At 43.8% G+C, this 18308-nt stretch overlaps 1 pseudogene; it reads left to right on the top strand.

Moving 5' to 3' along the window:
* Window positions 1–1236: 1236 nt before the first annotated feature.
* On the top strand, window positions 1237–14996 carry LOC144762769 (AP-5 complex subunit zeta-1 pseudogene; annotated as a pseudogene).
* The last annotated feature ends 3312 nt before the right edge of the window (window positions 14997–18308 follow it).

Raw genomic sequence — 18308 nt, 5'->3', positions numbered from 1 at the left:
CGGTGGCTCATTTATAATGGGAATTGATGAATTTTTATTTCTATTGTCCCCCTTTTCCTGTGCAGGGTTATTTAAAGTGTTTCCTTGGTGCTTAGCTGACTCATGTGTCTTCTTGGCCCTTTTGTTTTTCTGTTGATTCCTTCTTTTCTTAACAGCACCCTCCCTCTTTCCTCTCAGCTGTCTTGTTACCTCTGGTGTAGTATGTATTGATAAATAAGGGTTTTTTTCAAGCTCCAAGCTAATTTGAGAATCAGACAGAAATACCGATGCTGATAAGTCCACCACATTTGGTAGACTGTGCACGTCAGCACGGAGCTCTATCGAGGGTGGGGTCCTAGTCTGATCTGGGGTTTTTGCAGTAGCAAGGTGGCCCAAGGAAGATCTTTTTTGAAGGGCAACTGCTAGGTCTTGAGAAACTCTGCGTTCAAGGTCAGCAATGCCTTGGTCAATAAATGAGTTCGCCCTTATGAGAAAGTTATCTATTGGTCCTACTATCTGACCCCCTTCAGCAGCAGTTTTGCTCCTGCTTCCTCTTGTAGACATTTTTTACTATTGAGGATATACTCTTCCAACCAGACACTTATAAGGGAACAGTATACAAATAGTTGGAACTAGAAACATAAAAAAGTACATAAGGGACTTTACAGAGTAGACAGACTTAGAGGGTGAGCCCGGTCCGGTCTTACACGGTCTCTAACGGGCTAAAACGGGCTCACCCTTGGCCCGGGCTTCGCCGGCGCACTCCTGCATGCTCCCGCGCAGCTGGGTTAGTGGCTGGCTAAAATAGGGAGGGAGATGTCCGGGGGCGTGTCCAGCAGGGAGAGCGGCCCAGGTGGAAGAGATTGGGCGCACATGGACTCCTGGGAGATGGAGTCCCTGCTTCAGCACTCGCAGCCCTGCTCCGCCGGAACACAGCCCACAAAGCTCCTCCTCAGGTGTGCAGCCCCTTTAACAGCTCCCGCTGGTGGCAATGCTCTGCGGGACCCGCGCAGAGGGTCCGGCGAGCGGTAGAGGGTTGACGGTGGCGAAAAAAGAGGCAGCAGCCAGGGTCCAGCCACGACGTTCCAAACAGCAAGGTCAGTATCACACAACAAAAGCCTCATTTACAACAAAATGGTCTTTTAAAAACCTGTTAAGTACTCGGGTGCGGCTGCAATTACATGCTCCCCAGCCGGGAAGCTGTGTCATCCCGGGCTGACAGGCACGACGGGGGGGGGCTGAAGCCCCGTGAGCCCAATGGGTGTTGCGCGCCTGTCCACCACACAGTCTGAAGACATGAAAACTTTTCAATGGGTTCGGCAAGGATTTGCCACCATAGCCGATAAAGTGGACAGTATGTCAACGTACATGGACGCCATTGTTCATAAACTTGAGGGTAATGAGGACCGCATAAAAGAGGCGGAGCGCCGCATCTCAGAAACTGAGGACACCACCTCGCCGGTCGCAACGGAAGTAGCACAAATGGACAAACTGTTAAAACTTATAGCTGGCAAAACGTTTTCCATATATCCTGATTTTACGGTAATGGTGCAGGAAGAGAGATGAAAATTTACAGCAGCAAAAAATAAATTAAGACAAGCCCAGATAGACTATGCATTACTATACCCAGCACATCTTAGAATTACTTATCCGGGCAAGCAGCGTTTCTTTACTAAACTTGCTGCATTTCTTAGTAAAGAAACACAGCAAGTGGACAAATTTCTAAAACAGCTGAAACGTACCAACCATAACTCTGACTCCCCTACTATTTCACATTGTTCCCCCTCTCCGACTCCAGATTCTGACTCACACTGAAAGATGACTGCCTTTTCCTACGGTACCGCAGAAGAGAGATGAATCGAGACAAGAGCCTAGAGAATGGCACTTGTTACATGCTCTCTCTGGGACCACAATTCGATATGTGAGACATTACCGGAAGCCATTATGGGACTTCACTCTGATGAAGAGTCGGGCACCCTCTGCCCTCTCTGGGATCATTCATTCATACCATCCAATATGATCCCTGATGGCGAGAGGCATTTGTGCTGGCACCTAGTGGTTACCCGCAAAGGGCAAATCCCCACAATGCTCCGCTGCAGCATCTATGCGGCAAGTTTTGTATTATTGTTTGGTTGTTGGGAGGATTTGGATGGGATGTACTACTGGCAAGTTGGGGCTGCTTCAGTGGGATGGGGTGGGTGAGGTTTTTTTTTTCAAGTTATGGCACATTCGCAACAGAGCAGGACAAACTGGTCAACAGCTGCATATTTACTATCATATTCAATGAGCAACTACTGAACTGCATATCATGTAAGATATGCCTCATGGCTGACACGACGGCTTCCTCTGGGAAATTGAACATCATTAAATGGAATGTTCGGGGGCTACGAGATTCATGAAAAAAGCGTCAGATAATAGCTTACATAGAAAGACACCACATAAAAATAGTGATGCTACAAGAGACACACAGTAACCCTGGGCATACTAATACTTTTGCGCAGAAATGGCCCACCCACAACATTTTCTCTTCCTATTCATATTATGCGAGGTCCACAGCCATTATCATTAAAAAGCACTCCCCTTTTGTCCTTGCAGGTGCGTTCAGAGACCCTGGTGGGAGGTACTGACTGGCGTGGGGGAGATTGAGCATGGACTCTGTGACCCTGGCAGGCTGCTATGGCCCCAACATAGACACCCTGGAGTTTTTCACCACCCTCTGGGGTAAGATCGTGGTGATAGGCTCCACCCATGTAGTGTTGGAGGGAGGTTTTAATGTGGTACACGACCCTATCAATGATCTGTCCAACCCAGGCCCACATCACTACACAAGATCTTCTGCGGCCCTACAAGGCATAACTACAGCAAGTTCCCTCATAGATACATGGCGACACCTGCATTCACACACATGCGAAGGCATGCATTTCACTATGCAGGCCGCATCGTGGGCACGCTTGGATTACTTGTCCCTTTCGTGGGAACTTGGACCTTCCATAACAAGCGACACACACCTGGCTCGCACATACTTCGATCACACTCCAGTTCTGTTGACATTGACCTCGCCAGGATATGGCACCCCGCGCTGCGGTTGGCGCTTACAGCCCTCCGCACTTTTGGACACGGCTTCCATGCTGAGCTGGAGGATGAAATATGTGACTTTTTATAGAAACAAGGGGTCAGTGGAGAAAGTGGGAACCATTTGGGAGGCCTTTAAAGTCACCATATGGGATATCTGCATATCCAAGAGTGTGGGAGTACTTAGGGATATACAAACTACATTGCGTAAGCTGGAGATGGAGGTGAAAACACTGGAAACACAACTTTCTACTTGCCCAACGGGAGAGACCCTGCGAAAAGTTTGCTACACACTCTCGGACTACACAGATACTGCCCATGGCGAAGTCAAATTCGGGGGAAAATACTGGATAGCTACGAGATATGGGGAGGGAGAGTGCCCTGGAAAAGCGCTTGCTAAGACTATACATAAGCCCTGCATCTCCAATTATGTCCTGGAAATACAAGGACCGGACGGTGCACCCCATCGCGACACAGCAGACATTCTTAATATTTTTACTAGCCATTATTCTTCGATTTTCACTTCCACTAGAACTGACTCATTTCACCTCTCGAAGAATATCTCACCGACATGGCATTGGGATGGCTGAGTTATGTACAGCGAGACTTCTTATATGGCCCTTTTGAATTAGATGAGGTACGCAAAGCCATAATGCACACACAGTCAGGGAAAGCTGCAAAGATGGACGGAATACACATCGAGTTTTACAAGACATATATAGATCAACCAGCCCCCATGCTCGGTGAAGTTTATGAAGAGTCACTGGAATCTGGGACACTCCCCCCTTCCATGAGGGAGCAATGATAACATCCCTGCTCAAACCAGGAAAATCACCAACCAACTGTGACTCATATAGACCCCTGTCCCTGAATAATTGCGACACTAAAATTCTAGCTAAATTTATAGCCAATAGGCTCTGTCTCTTCATGGAAAAATTGGTCCTTCCCGATCAATCAGGTTTTATACCTGGCAGAGCTACCACCCATAATTTGAGAACCCTCTTCACAGTCCTTCATAATGTAGCACCGGAACTTCCCATGGCCGTGGTATTTCTCAATGCCACTAAGGCATTCGACTCAGCCGAATGGGACTACATATTTGAAATAATGAGGCGCTGTGGCTTCCCCCCACTGTTTCTGTCATGGATACAATTCTTCTACCATCAACCTGTGTCCAGAGTTCTTATTACTGGTCACATCTCCCCACCCTTCGAAGTTACCAGGGGTACAAGACAGGGCTGCCCGCTATCGCCCTTACTCTTCGCCCTAGAGGTAGAACCATTGCCGGCAAAACTTCTGCAGCATCATCAACACAGAGCACTCCGATGTAATTTGCGACAGATTCTCGTGTCTCTCTATGCAGACGATATCACATTATACATCCGACACCCAGAGGAAAATCTGCATCCAATTTTACGAGAGTTCATAGTATTTGGCCAGCTATCCGGTCTATATATTAATTGGCAGAAGTCAAACCTTTTCCCTCTCACCACATCGACCCTCAAATTCCCCCTAGACTTCCCACTAGAATGGTGTGACACTGATTTGAGATACTTAGGGATTCCCATTTCACGAGACAAAGAACTGATGCGTCTTAATTATGGCATAACAATCGAGCGCATTAAGGACTGTGTCACCCTTTAGATTGTTTTACCACTGTCAATGGCGGGGCGAGCGTCCCTTATCAAAATGGTTATTCTCCCACAATGACTTTATTTATTTTTGAACATACCTTATCATCCTGAGGGTTACTTCTTTCAAACACTGCAAACTGAAATGATCCGATTGGTGTGGGGGGGGGGGGTAAACAATCGTGGTTACAAATACAATGGAACATCCTCACCAGACCTTCCGTGCAAGGAGGCTTTGACATTCCCGATTTTGAATTATATTATCTAAGTGCACAAGCTCAATATGCTTATTATTGGGTAAATTCTCCCCATACATGCCACAAGTAGCGGCAGAACACTGACTGGCCAACCCTATACCCATTGAAGGTGCTCTTCACATTACTGCAAACCCACGGGACAAAGACCCCACTACAATCACGTGCACAATCACGGCTTGGACTTGGATAAATACTATCATGCATGGCTCCATGTTATATTCCCCTACACTCCCTCTCAGGTACCACCCTAACATGCCAATCTTACAGGAGACAGCTTTTAGACGACTTGCGAAGATCATTCGTGTTAGGACATGGGTTGATCTGTACCAGGCTGGCGTATTTTGAACCTCTGACATCTTCCGAGGGCATTAACCAACCCCCCTAGATATCTTCCTTTATGTACTTCTTCGTCAAGGCGTACGCTCCAACACTCCGGAATTCCCACAGGAACCCCCATGCCTCAGTCCCCTACACCTGATGCTAAATGCAGAATATCCGAAGCTACTGGTCTCCACGTTATATCACATAATTCACATTCAACAGACACGGTCCCCATGCCCTGCACGCATGCACTGGGATTCAGAACCCAGTTCTCCATTGACAGACAACTAATGGTCCTACTGTTGCCTACAGACAGAAAAAATCTCAGCTAGCAATAGACTTCAAATCACACACTTCAAGTTCCTTCATCGTCTATATTACACCCCTGATAAAATGTGTAAGTTTAAACTCAGGGATTCGGACCGATGTGACAGATGCGGGAGCCCGGGTGCGGATTTCCTACACTTGGCCTGGGACTTCCCGGGTGTGCACAAATACTGGGTGCAAGTCCTGGTAGCCATAGAACAGATGACAGCACTAACTATTGACAAAACTCCTCTCTTCGCCCTACTGGGATACACCAAACACATCCCTAAATCCAAATGTAAATATGTCTCCCTAGGACTATTGATGGCAAAAAGACGAGTTGCTTGTCGCTCGGGCAGAGGGAGAGCACCTAAGTTCAAGGATTGGGTGTCTGATCTACTGTATTGTCAGGAACAACTGTCTCACTATGCTGAACCGTTGCCAAGGGCATGCGACCTAGAGATATATGGAGCCCACTCATGAGTTACTTGCTCACACACCCCAGGGCGAACCCAGATAATCATGTCTCGCCCACTAAATCCTGAACTTTGCCTCGCACCGGACATACATATTATTTTTATTTTTATTTTCTTTGTCTTCATTCGCCAATACCCATAGTATGCTGACCATCTGTACATGAACCTTTCCAATAGGCTAGGATGACATGGGCTCTTCCCTCGGATTCTCTCGATACCATCAGCCCGATTCCCGGAAGGGTGTGTTTTCAGACTGAAAAGCCACTTCCCATCGATTTGGAGAGGTAAGGTATCACTCCAAATTGATCAAAAGACCCTGTGGACCCTCTCAATGCTCCATAAACCATGGGCATATCCAGTTTGGTCCCAGCAGTGTCTAGTTGGCATAATCAATGGACCACACACAAAAAAAAAAATAATCTCCACTGCAACAACAAGTCCCAGTATGTGATCTTTTTCCTGCTACATACTCTGGCCATATCCATTTTAGATGTTTCATACAAAGAAGTCAACCAGTCCGAGTGTTTCCGAGGGGTAGGATTTACCCAATGTTTACAGATTTGTCTTCTTGCCAGTAGAATTGAATAGAATAAAAGGAGTCTGGCTGGTCCTAGTATCTGGGTATGTAAGCCAAAAGTTATTAGTTTTAAGTCAATTGCAATTGTCACTCCCAGTATACTATCCCTCCATCCAGAATGCCTGGATGGAAGGGCAATCTCTAATCATATGAAGGTCCGAGGCATCTACCAATCTGCATTTTTTACAGCTGACTTGTGAACCTTTGATAATTCTTGATAACCTAAGAGGGGATTGGTATGCAAGATGAGCTGTGAATAAGTGATTCCACCTCAATCATGCTGGTTTCACTATGTTAAAGAGGATTTTGAAAGATTCCTGCCATAGATGATCACACTGTTCGTTAGGCAGCGATCCACCCCAAAACTCATCAGCCAACTTGAATTCCCCTTCGACCTCCTGTTCTATGGCCCAATACCAATAGGAGACTTCCTTTTTACCTGCTGGCCTTTCCACAAGCTGTTGCTCCAAACTGGTTCCCTCACCAATGCTTTTTTCTATTTTGAACTGGAATTGTATCCAACTATGTATCTGAATATATTTGAATCTTGAGAGGCCACTACTCACTCTCCTTTTTAAATCTTCCCATAAAATAAATGTTTCATTGATGACTAAGTCTCCCCATACTTTAAATCCAGCATCTCTAAGAGATATAGCCAGCCTGTCACAAAGGCATTCTGGGGAGCTTGCAGAATACCAGAGTGGTGTCAGTTTGGAGAAGTAGCTGAGACCTGTCGCCTTCCTTAACGATACCCATATCCTGGCAAAACACTGTAGAACTTTAAGTTACATTTTTTTAAAGAATTTTTGATTGCCGAATTTAAACATGAACCCTTCTGTCTGCAGCCCTGCCCCTTTCAACATGGCCAGAAACATAGCTCCACTCCCTTTATCACTTGGCGTTTTCAGTAACATACGAGAATGAGTGAGTTGAAATGCCCAAGCATAGAATTGTAAATCAGGTAACACCAACCACCCTGTCTCTCTCCTACACCTTAGTTTCCTCCATGCTATTCTGGTAGATCTATATACCCAGATAAAAGAATTCATTTCTCGTTGGAATATTCCTATAGTATCTTTGTCAGAATGGAGAGGGATTGTTTTAAAAAGAAAGTGACCTTAGGCAGTATAGACATTTTAACTAGGTTAACTCTCTCCAGAATGGATATGGGGAGGTGCACCCATGACTTCATTTGTTTATGGCAATCCCGAAGGGTTTCTCGATAGATTGGTATCTTCCAGTTTATTATTATCCTGGGTAATTGTGACCCCAAGGTAAAGCATACTGCAGCTCCTCTGACATGCAGTGTGCGAGATAAATTTATCGTCTGTGGAGGTCTCTTTATATACCTCCTGCAACTAATCCAGGAAGGCCTCTCCTATACCCTTGTCTGAAGAAATAGGGGGTTCTCCATTACCCGCTGAGATCTTAATATGGTTCCGGAGCTGGACTGCCTTAATTTTCTAAGCTTGTAATTTCTCCAGCTCCTTCCCCATACTCTTAATGGGTCATCTTACTCACTTCCCACCTACGCATAAGCAGCCCCTGGATAACAGTCTCTATTTGTTCCTTCAGTTTCCTACTAATTTCCCAATCTTCCTTCTGTCTGTTTACCTATTGGGCATTTAGTTTTATTTCCACTTTCCTCATTTCTTCCTCTAAACCCATGATCTCTTCTCTATATTTCTTACATCTATAGCTTGCTCTGATGGTTATTATATCCCTCAGAAAAGCCTTGAGAGTGGTCCCAAACTATAGTGATGTTGGCAGTTCTCAAGTTGGTCTCTAAAAATTGGTTTGTTTCCCAAGAGAGAAAACTCATCTCCTTCTCTTCTAGTAGCAGAGTACAGTCAAAAGACCACACTCTGGCCTGTTGAGTCCGTAGGCTCTGTAGCGTCATTAAAATACTAGAGTGATCTGACATATGTGATGGTAGATATGTTATGTCCTTTACTCTATCTCTAAGAGTATGGCTAATCAGTATATAGTCAATTCTTGACTTGTGTTTGTACTTAAGATTCCTATACGATACACCCATCTGTTGCCTTGACCTTTCTCTCCAGATATTGCTAAGGCCCAATTGGGATATTATTGTCAAGAGGGATATCCTTGATCTCGAAGGTGTGATTGCTCTACTATTGGGAGATTTATCCAATGTGGGATCAAGAAAGATATTGAAATCTCCTGCCCATATCACTGGCTTGGGGAAGTCCAATAAGTGCGAGAAAATAGTTTGGAGGTTAGAGGGATCATCATGGTTCGGACCGTAATAGCCAACTAATGTAAGGAGAACCTCTTTGGCAGTGACTTTCAGTATCAACCATCTTCCCCCTGGGTCACCCTTCTATTGTAAAATCTGTGCTTTAGCTGATTTTTTTATAAAGGATCCACACCCCCCCTAATGTTTGCTGTCTGGTCGGTACATGCGAAAGAATCCACCCACATCTGTGATTTTAATATATCTTTCGTTTCTGCCTCAAGAAGATGTGTCTCCTGGACAACCAAGACTTGGGCAGGGGAATCTCTCAGGTATTGTGATATTTTTCTTCTGCGCGACCCCACCCTCAAGCCATTGACATTCCAGGACAATATCTGCAAGGTATTCATTTGGGAGAATACTCCCCCTCCAGACCCTCCTTGATATGATGCAGCAGTTACACCTTGATTTTATCCTATCAGTCAATCCTAGTCTAGCTAAATCTATTTGGTGAACACAACCTAAACAAAATGAGACGAATTAGGTATTTTTATTTATTATTCCCCTGTGCTCCCCTACCCCCACCCTACGCTCCCTTTGGAGAACCCAACCCCCATTTCCCTGGACTAGTTGTTATCCAGATATGGCGTCTGTAGTCTCCTTCTCCTCTACCTAATTACACCTATGTGTTACCCACCCAGAAATGAGAAAAAAGGGAGGGATTGTGCCTTACATCGTGCCCCTAAATACGTGTTTGTATATTTTGAACCTTTTTCCCCCTTTTATTATTATTATTTTTTGTCTATCCCATGTTTCCTCCTCTTGTGTATATGTTATTTTTTTATTTTTTATTTTTTAACTCTCTCTCCTTTCTCTTTCCCCCTTTACTTTTTTTATCTCCTCCTCTTTTCACGAACCGTAGACAGTAACCTTCGCCTCAACCTCCAAAGCATAGCTTAGTAAGTGCTTTGCATACGGGGGCCCTTTACTGATTCTATCCAGTAATTCATCTGCCTCCTGAATTGACCTGATGTTGTACATTTTGTTGTTGTTCATTACCTTAAAAAAGGCAGGGAATTTAAGTTGCACCGTAGCACCAATCTTCTTAAAATTGTCCATTCTTCTCCGGAGCTCGCACTGTCTTTCTAATGTGTCTCTTGACAAATCTGAACGACTTCAAAGGAGAAATCCTTGCTTTTCACTGTTTTCATTTTTAATGCCAGATTCAAAAAAATTTCTTTCACAGCATAAGTTAGGAAGTTGATGAGGATTTTCCTCGGCTTAGTCCTTTTTGGATTTAAACGGAAAGGGTCCCTGTGGATTCTTTGTATGTCCTTTGTCAAGGAGTCTGCTGAGTCATCGAGAGGGAGGGCTTCCTTTAACAGGTTTACCATAACATCTTTGTATGTCCTTTGTCAAGGAGTCTGCTGAGTCATCGAGAGGGAGGGCTTCCTTTAACAGGTTTACCATAACATTTCTTAAGTCGGAACCCTCTTTCCCTTCTGGAATATTCGAAACGTGCAGGTTATTCCTACGGGAATTATTCTCGAATGTTTCCATTTTTTTACGCAACACAGCCTCACCCTTTTGTAGCTCATGAATTTTTGCCTCTGCTGTCCCTAAATCGGACATACATATTATTGTTGGATTACGCATGTTTTTTTTTGTTTACAGCTCCTCTCTCCGTTCAACACTCCCACTGTTACCAATCGCTCCACTGTTATCTAACCCGCAGATGTGCCCTGCGACTGACGCGTCAAATCATAGCTAAACCACCTCTTTACAGCTTCTATCTCGCAATTGTTATGTATGTCATACTCAGTAACATGTAATGTATGGGAGATATGAATACTGTCTCATACTTGTATCGTGTTAAACTCAAAAATGCATAATGGTATGCCATTTCAATTTGAACTATCAATGTACAGCTATGTCCGAGGTTATTGCTCTGTGTACATGTCTACATGTGATGTTTTGTCTTGTAAAAAAGTGAAAAAAAAAGCTAAGAAAAATAAAGGATCTACTTACAAGTCGTCCAAAAAATCCCAGTACATACGGTAATTTTTGTTACTGCCCACATTGGAATTATACTCTTCGATTTAAAAAGTTAATCTCAGGTCATACCTGCCAATATTTATCAGGGGAAAATGCCTGAAAATACTAGGGCATGTCCATTGTGGTGCAGTAATCACTAAAATCTGCATGTTGTGCCCCATACAAGGGGATAAGCTTGTAAAAATGCTATTTATCACATCTAAAAAATAAAGCACTCCACAATATTGTTATAAGATAAATGTTACTGCAAACACCAGGCCAATGGTAGTGAGGGTAATAGGGTACATCCAGGTGCAGATTTACCACCCCATCATTACCCTGCAGCTTGTGATCGGTCCCCATATATTTCAGATAGTATGACTTCAAGTATAGAGATATTTGGAACGTATCCCAGAAGATCTCTCTGAAATATGTGACAGCTTTAGATTTCCCAGATCACTCAATTGCATATTATGTACAAGTACAGGTTTTCCACAAAGTGTAAAAATCTGCTAGTGCAAATGTAATATTTGTGCTTCTTTGAATGTAACCTTTTGTATTTCGTCATGTGGACAATATTTTCCTTTGGAAAAAATCCATCAGTTGCTCTCTGATTAACCTTTTAAGTGTTGAGCACCCTGCCTGCCCACTACTACTGAGCCATTTTAGTGACCTTTGGGCAGTTTATACTTAAATCTCCATACTTTTTCATTACCAAATGATATACAGTTCAAATTTGGAAACATATTTTCCTATATGTAGGAGAGTTTTAGGGCAAACGTGGTTTGTGGTTTGCCTTTGAGAGACCTCAGAAAATAGACAGTTCAGGAATGTTTTGCTAAAAAAACTGCTGTGAAACAATGTGTATGTCTTTATTAAAAAAAGCAACAACAAAAGTGTCAGTCTGTAGCATGGAGGCATTCCATGGGAGGAGAGTGGGTGTTCACATGCACCAAATAAATAAATTCTGACAGATTCACAGAATTACTAACACTGGTAGACCTGGGAATGCACCAGAATGTACACCTCCCCACCAGAGGTGCAATGAGGAGAAATAGCTTTGTTTCTCCTTGTAATTTCGTCATTCTAGGAAGCCAAAAGTGTGCCAGCACTAGAAAGGGACAGGAATGTGCTATATAATGGTAAATACAGAATATTTCTGCCCTTAAATGCAGCTCAATGCAGCAAGCTGGCTTGCTGTGTTGCATGAATTTTTGATAAATATGAGCCTTATTTTTTAGTAGCAGACAAATTGGAAAAAATTTTACTACTATTAGGTCGATTCCGATCCGGTAAAATGCGCTCCGAATCGTCGTACGGAGAGTTTTTTCCCCATACGAATCGTACCCGTAGACGTCCCGTACGTACGACGAAGTACGATCCGTACCAGGTGCCAAACTCCGTACGAGTCGTACAGGACTCCGTACGACTCAAATCTCCGTACGAGTTTCACTCGGAACCGGCTGTACGCGACATCACTACGGTTCGCGACTGGTTTTTACGACCCAGCAAGTACGATTCGTGTCGGGTACCCGCCGTACGACCCTTTTCCTACGGGAGCCGAAAACAGTCGTAAACGCAGAGTTCGCGTCGAAACAGTCACAGAACGCCCCCCCCCGGGTACGGCACGTACCCCCCATGATCGCAGGGGTACGCGCCGTACCCCTGTGATCATGCGGGGTATGTGCCGTACACCCAGCGTACATGGGGTACGCACCGTACCCCATGTACGGTGGGTGTACGGCACGTACCCCATGTACGCTGGGTGTATGGCACGTACCCCGCATGATCACAGGGGTACGGCGCGTACCCCTGCGATCATGGGGGGTACGCGCCGTATGGTGTGTAGGTGATCGTGCGCTTTTCCGTACGAATCGACGTGTACCGTACGAATCGCGTCCGGGTCGGCCGATCGGAATCGTCCGGTCGTACGGCGTCCGTATGAGTCGTACGGAAACGGCTCCGGATACGATTCGTACGGACGGGGATTTTACCGGATCGGAATCGACCCCTATGTAGTTTTCAAAATAATGGCCAGGTTGTCCCATTTTTGATGATGTTACCAACTCGCAGTTTGTGATGTAAGCAGGTGTGAAACCCATGGGTGAAACCAAAACGATAAACATTTCCAGAAACTAGACACAATTCTGAATTCAGCTAAGGGTCAATTGTATAGTTAGGTCGAGGCTTTCCATATAAAAATGAATTGCTGAAGTCAACCAATTCAAAATGAAAGTGGGATTAAAAGAGAAACTAATATCAAAGTTTTCATTTGTAAGTTTTAGTAACAAAGATCAATAATCAAAAGTAATATATCATTACATCCAACAGACTTCTCCAGCTGCAGTTATGTAGTGTTTGCCTAGAAACTCGCAATACCTAGAGCTAAACTTGACTTGACAAACAATGATCCTAGAAATAAACAGCCCAGTCCCATCATGGAAGTGGACGGTGCCATTGCTGCAGACTTCTTCACAGTCCTTTCAGTGGGTCATCATTACACAGAGGATCAGTGGCTCAACATGCACAGTTTCTCCATGCTTCGGAAGTGGCTACTGTGCTATGGAAGCGGTGGGACGAGTCCTGCTGAATCAGATGACAAATCTGACTTGGAAGGCTCGGTCATGTCCATTGTCTCAGCCACATCCACCTCAAGTCGCCTGTGCCCCCAAAAGAACGACTGCGAGAGAAGGCCTATGAATACTGCCAGAGACTCATTGAGCAGAGTAACAGAAAGGCTCTCAAGAGGGTGGACACTGATCTGCAGAAAGCTTGTCTGATTGAGGCGATCACTATCATGGATATAGTGTGCAGACAGGATTCATCCTATGTCTATCGAACCCTCCCATTTTTGAAGATTGTGCATTGGAGAATCTGCATGGATCCTACTCAAACCCGGGTGCTGCTACCCCCTGCCCAGTTTTTCCTGACTCATAGCGAAACTGCAGCAGTTGACTCGGAATCGGTGTACAGAACCTTATTTACAAAGGTCACAGCTGAACTTTTTCATCATCCACTTTTAGCCTTCGAGTTTATTCAGTTCTGCAAAGTCAATGCCACATTTTTCATTCAGAATGTATGCATCTTTCAGAAGTTCTTCCCAAACCTCTTCAAGTTCCTGGCATGGAATAGCCCACCGCTAGTCTCAGAATTTAAGGAGCTTTTTCGGTCTCTGATTCATCCTGACACAGCGACATACAGTTATGGTCTTCTCCTACAACTGAAAAGGCCATGGGAGCCTCCTCCTTGCCACCCGCAAATTCCATGGAAGCGTTTGGTCATCCATTTTACATAAGCCTCCTTCGGTATACCTGCTGCGTTGTGAAACCTGGAATGGAGACGTCATTGAGGGACTCTGTTTGCTGCATCAATTTCTTGAGGACCTGTCCGAATGCCCTCGAGTCGTGCAGTGTATGCAGATTGTGCCCATCTTGCTGCAGCTTTTTCTCAAGGAAGTAGTAAAGTTTGCTGATGGTCCCTTAATAAACCAGGTTTCCTTGTGCTTTTGAAGTGGAGTTCCATGTTGTATGATGTCCCGAAGTTCAAAACAGATGTGCATAGAGTGATGAGCTCGTACCTACTCAAACTATGCAGTATACAACCCTCTCTGGTCCAAAGAGCTACTAGAGTTTTCTGGGACAGCTACCAACATTAAGAACAAAGAGACCTTCTTCACCCATGTGGTGTAGTGTATCAGAGAATATTTGTCTGTTTCGTATGACAAACGGTGCACAGTGGAGCAAATCAACACGTTTTTTGAAGTGCTAGAGGCTGTGCTATTTTAAATCACGCAGCTACGTGTGTCTGCCAATGTTCCCAAATGTTCACCACGCGTTATCACAGTTTTGATGGCCACACTTGCAATGCTGGCATCCCGCAGTCAGGACCTGATTCCCAGGGTTTCACTCTATCTATCTAAGATGAGATCTTGTGTCCAATGTAAAGCCATGATCTCCCTGTACGATGAGGAAGACAGGGAAGAAATCTGTATCCGTGCTACAGAGCTAATGAACTTGTTGAAAATGCCCAGCGTTGCCCAGTTTGCTCTCACACCCTCTGCAGAGGTTGCTATAGCCCGCGGTTTCATCTGCCATGAGGACATCTAGTCGGCTCCTACAGCGAGAAACCAACTATGTTCCAGGATGAAAGTGGACTCCTATCGGAGTGTTTGCACACAGTGCACATTATCAAAACTGTATTTTGATCATACCTAAATTGGAGATCCCAAGTAGTTAGGTCCTACTTGTCTCTGGCCCTTTTGTGCTACCTGGCTGACTGTTATTGTAGCTTTTCTTGGGCTTTATCCATAGCGCGGGGACACACTGTTCTTAGTGTAACAAGGCGCTTTATACATTTTTTATTATTATTAATATTATTATTGTGTGTCGCACATGCTCACTTAATGAAAACTTTTAACAAATAAAAAATGGGTATGACAGAAAGTACCCACAAGCCCGTGTTTGTTAATAGGTTTCATTTATACCACTCTGAAGGTTGGATCACCCATATCATTAGATTATTCTGGAGGAGTTTTCAAATTAGTCCATCACATGTGTTTTTGTACTTATTGCATGTAACAGGACTGCTCCAAAAACTCAAACATGAGAATGGAGGAAAATATGCTTGCATAAGATATACATTTGTGATGGTGTCTAGCTGCTGAATTTGGTCTCAGGGTTAGCCAGTGACAGGAAAGCCAATAAACCCCAAGAATTTCTGCAGACATGATACACAGTGGAGTCCAATGGTGTGGCCAGTGTGATTTCCACCACATTTTAGCAATGCAAAAATCCTATCCAAACCTCAAACTTAAGTAAAAAGTGTACAATGTCAATGCATTTCTGTGACAGTGCCTTCTGTGACAGAAATCTCCATCCTTTGTGGGAATAGTGAAAAGTTCTACAGTCCTACATTCCAACACTTCTCCCAATAAAAACAGTAACACACATAAATGGATGGGCCATCACCTGGACAGAAAATGACCAAAAATACAAGCATATACATGGTGACAAAGTTGCTTTGCAAAACATAAATTCTCCATATGTGGATATCTCAGTATTTAGGCCTTTGGTTGGGCGGCATTCGCGGAATCCTATCAGTCCCAGACATTTAGAGAGTTTGTTTTGACAAACAAAGCAATCTTTGTTAAAGTTTGGTCAAAGTAAAAACCAACAGCAGTGGCCCGCCAAACTTTTTGAAGCTTCGTAGGAATCACCATGATAGTGGTTGCTATCATTGTTCAGAGATCACAGCTTGTCCGGCGGTGATTTCTAAATCTGTTGGATGCTGGTCCATGAGGGTGGCAGACTATTGCTGTCCACCGCCCTGACTGACAGTTTTCTTTCAACAAAACTCTAGATCAGGCCCAAAGTGTTTTGATTCAAAATGAATTATTTATCAATGTGAGTGCTAGTTAGGGGGTTCAACAGTGAGTCCAATTGGAACACCTTTTTGCGTAGTGAAATACTCTTCATGCAGAAGTCATGCTATATTCTGATTACTGGGACCTTGGCTGGGGATTGTTCATCAGTGTTGCAAGTGGGGACCATTTGCCATATATGGAATTCCATACAGGAAGTCAATTAGAATGCCAGACAGTATGTCAGTCAGGATGGTCACCAGGATCCCACACAGGCCACCAGCCAAAGTGCAAGACTGCATGCTAGTTAAGACACCAAATAGATGATGTCTTCCTTGAATACAATCAAGACCCTTAAAGTTATATTTCTTTTAGACAAAGTGTCACATCAAATAACCTAGAGCACACTAACACTATTTCACTTGTCACCAAATGAACACTGTTTCACTAAATGTGTGCTCTGTATTGCTTTGGTATTGAGCCACATTATTTAGTGTTTCACATTAAGCCTAGTCGTTTAGAAGAAACGTCACGCAGTGTGTCAATTTGAACTGAATTCCAAGGACAATGCTTGGCTACGATTTAGGGGCATAAACACACACTGTGTTGGTGCTCAGAAATAAAGGTGCAACACTGAAGGAACATTTACACCTTGAAGGGACGGCAGACGTCATGAGTGATTTATTCGGCTTTGAAGAGCTTACAAAAGTAATAAAGAATAACACTGAACATTAAGTGAGACATGAATCTTTTCATTCACCGCTATAGAGGAGCTGCTAAAAAACATTTACTCTCAAGTAGACAGTTACTTGTTGTTTCATGGATTACTTTACAGCGGCAGCTGAGAAATATGCTGTCACCTTTTTGAAAGAAATCATGGGCCAGATTTACTATTACTTCATGAAATGCAGCGCAGCAACAACATTTTCTGTGCTGTGTTGCACGCAATCAAAAACAGGGAGCTGTACCACACTTCCAAGATTGACCTGCTTCTGGTGTCATCCCATGCGCTGGTGCACAAACAATCTAACTTGTGCAAAGCACAACCTTGCACCACAGTGCAGGGATGACTGTAGGATTTTTACTGGAAAATACCATTGCAGGTCAAATTCTTATGGGTGTCAATGCAGAATGTTCTGAAGCATAGCATGAGTGATGGGCACTACAGCAGACCTGCAATGCTTCGATGTTGGGAAAAAATCTGCACATCCCACTTTGATTGCACCTTGTTAGACTTGATTTCCTCGGCATGATTTTCCCCCAATATTTTGCCTCTGCTCCTCCTGCTTTGCTGAATTTGGATTTGTTGGCCTGAGGACACAGTGCTTTACAACTGATAACCAGTGCTAAAGTGCTTGTGCTCTCTCCTTAAAAATGATAAAATTAGCTTACCACTAATTGGCACATTTATTTTACACATACGTCCCTAATGTTATGTTATGTTATGTTATTACATTTTTATAGCGCACAGCTGCCCCAGCAAAGGGGCGTCCTGGCGCTTTGACAGACACTATAACATAACACACAGTAAAAGAAGGAAATTAACCAGACACAGGAAACAGAAAAGTTTTAATCGCCTGCCTGAATACCTAATACCTAATACAATGATATTACATGTAATCAGCCTATAAATTAAATGCTACGAGTGGACTTGCAGAACTTATTGTGCCATCCATGTAAGTAGTTTTTCAAACATGTTTTAGGTCTGCCATTGCAGCCTGCATGCAGTTTTGAACTGCCATTTTGACCTGGAACTTTGTTTTGCCAGGTCTAAACCTTTCTTTTTAATACATATATGTGACATCAAGGGTAGGACCTAAAAAGCCCATGGAGCAGGGTGTATGTTGTTTAAATGGTGAGTATTTACTTTTTGTTTTTCAAATTGTGGTAGTGAAAACTCTTACATTTTGTTTTTTACTACTTCAAGGCCTACCTCCCCCATTGAATAACATTGGGTTACCCTAGCACATTTAATAAGTGCTAACTTTTGATTGAGATCAGATAGGATAGTCCAGTTTGGTGTGTAATGAATTGTAATTTAAACCCCTCTTTTATGGTTAAGTCAGATTTTAAGTCACCATTCTGAAAATGGCGCTTTA

The sequence above is a fragment of the Lissotriton helveticus genome, chromosome 6 (genome assembly GCF_964261635.1).
Source record: "Lissotriton helveticus chromosome 6, aLisHel1.1, whole genome shotgun sequence".
Lineage (NCBI taxonomy): Eukaryota > Metazoa > Chordata > Amphibia > Caudata > Salamandridae > Lissotriton > Lissotriton helveticus.
The sequence above is the reverse complement of the archived record's forward strand: the minus strand, read 5'-3'. Positions and strand labels throughout refer to the sequence as shown.